Source organism: Molothrus ater, chromosome 2, assembly GCF_012460135.2.
Source record: "Molothrus ater isolate BHLD 08-10-18 breed brown headed cowbird chromosome 2, BPBGC_Mater_1.1, whole genome shotgun sequence".
Taxonomy (NCBI): Eukaryota; Metazoa; Chordata; class Aves; order Passeriformes; family Icteridae; genus Molothrus; species Molothrus ater.
Window position 1 is genome coordinate 9,186,288 of NC_050479.2, and position 2,568 is coordinate 9,188,855.

Below are 2,568 nucleotides of genomic sequence, written 5' to 3' on the forward strand. Positions count from 1 at the left end.
GCTTCCATTAGTTGAAACAGTTATTTTAATAGTCCAACAATTGGCTTTCCTTGCCCTCAGCAGAACATTTGTCATTTGAGTAGGTGAATCTTTGGCCCTGAAGCAGAGATCAGACTTCAGTACACTTCATAATACACAGAAGGAGGAATTCTTCAGCCAGAGGCCCAGGTGATAGCAATGGTCAGATTGCAAGCAGTGGCATTTGGCCCCAAAAAAAGAGTGTCCTTGAAGCTCACCTGTAGCCCACTGCCCTTAGGACTCTAACTAGTTTGTTTCTTATACTTGTATTTCACTGCTATTTATTTCACTCTTGTACCCTAAATTTAAGAAAATATTCATATTCAGACATGACTGATTGTGCATGGCTTGCTATTTTAGCAGGATCAATATAACTAACTTTTGAAAAAAAACTGAGAAACTCTCACTTATTCTTTCCTATGTTTTAGGAAGACAATGATTTATTAATAAACACAGAATTACTATTTCTGAGTTCAAGTTGACAAGCCCTGGTGCAAGTGTGCAGCTGGTCAGGAAATGTCACTGCAACTGGCTAAGTAAGGAAAGATCCCTGATGTTTTAAGAACAAACATGTCAATATATAGAAAATTAATGGTGAATTAAAATACGCCCCTCCAAGACTCTTAAGATAAATATGCTGTCTCCATGTGACCCCTTGCAATTCCTCTTTGCCCACTTTATATGATTATGAAAGCCTGATCACATTTCCATTAAAATCAAGGGTAAATATTTCAGTGCTCTTTGCACAGGATGAGACCCTTATTATATTTTAGTAGCAATATTTACTCCACAGAAGAAGTTTCTTTGGCTATACTTATGTTCTGTTATGATTCAATAGATGTGTCTCTGACAGAATGACGTGGATTTGAATATGGCTCTTCTGAGGGAAAGAACTGGAAAATTCCCCACCAAGAGTTAATCTTTGCCAACATTTGCTGTTAACTGATATTAATAAATAGGAATGGTAGGCTGTCTTTCTGAAGTAGCATTCAGAGCCTGAATAACATTTTAAAATGCTGTAAAGGGAGAACACATATCCTGTCTGGCAAGCTGAGGCGTAAAATATGCTACATGCAACCAGATGGCTGCACAAAGCTGTCTGAAATTGCAGAAGGAGACCACAGCTTTCTTCTGTGGCTGCAAGAACCTGCCAGGAAGGTCTTGTGCTGTGCAGGGGCTACTGCAGGTCTTGGCTGTGGAGCTTAAAAGTCACAAAGCAGACAACTGGGATGAATGGAAGACATGGTATACTAAACTGTGGCTTTTTCAAGGGTTTTTGCACTTGCTTTTTCTTTTTTTTTTTTTTTTCTTTTTTTTTTTCCTATGCTGCTGGCTTTAATAGGTTTTTTTTTTTTCCTCTCTTGCCAGTATTAAAAGTTTTGGTTCCCTTTCTTGGTCTGTTTTTAAGAACCTGCTACCTGTAATGTGCACACAGAGGCACTGGGCTGTGTATGGGAGTCTTGTGCACATCAGAAACTTTACCCACAGCTATTCCATAACTGAATGAAGTGAGCATTGCTTTCTCAAAGCCAGTTTCACCTCAAAGAGGAACAGCTGAGCAATGGGGCCAAAGGCACTGTTTGCATCTAAGAGTGCTTCAGAAAACACCCATTAAACCATTCAGCAACTGCTTTTTTTCAGCCTTGCACAGCAGAAATGGCAGTCTTGGAAACACAGAACCTCTTCTTGTATGGCTCCCTGCACTGTGAGCCTGAAGATGTGAGAGTGAGGGTGTCCAAAGCAGCCAGCAGTGACTCACACCCCAGGTGTGGGACTTGAGTCTGTCCTTGTCACCCCTCTGCAGCTGGGCTGGTTCTCAGAAGCCCAGGTGGTTCCTTTTCAGTTCTTCACTTCCCTGAGGAGAAGCAGCTTCTTTTCAGCTGCATGAGCTCTCTCTTGGAGAGGATGTTTAAGGCTTATGTTGGAAGCCTGGAAGGTGTTGGTCCACAAAGGAGTTTTCCTCTTGTAAGGAACGAACTTTCCCAGCCACCCTTTTGCAACTCCCCTGGTTCCAGGGGAGAGTGAGGATATTGAGGAATTAATGAACTGCTTATTTCAGAAGACTTCCTATGGGAAGGCAGAGAAAATATTGTATAAGGAAAGGAAAACATCCTAGGCTGAGGCCATAAATGAACTTTGAATTTAACTCCTAATTGCCTCCATTAGTTGAAACAGTTTTTCAGGATAAGCTGCCTCCTAATAGCAAGCATTAAGCTAGAATGCTTTATTGTTCAATAGCACTGAGCTTTATGGGTGTGAATTGGCTCCCAAAAGCAAATGACAGCCTCCACTCTTCAGCAGTCCTTGCAAATAATAGGAGGATAAAGGCAGTTAATTGAGGGGAAATGCCCTCACACAGACAAAGAAAACAGATTTCTACTAAATAGCCAGCACACAGAGGGCAATGAAAACTTCCCTAAGGTAAAACTGGACTCTTATTCTACCACAGAGCCAAAATCATTCCCAAGAAGCAAAGGGACCTGTGTTAGTGTAGCTGAAATTTAGAAGCTGGGCTGTCCTTCCCAGACTCCAAACAGAAAAATAGATTCA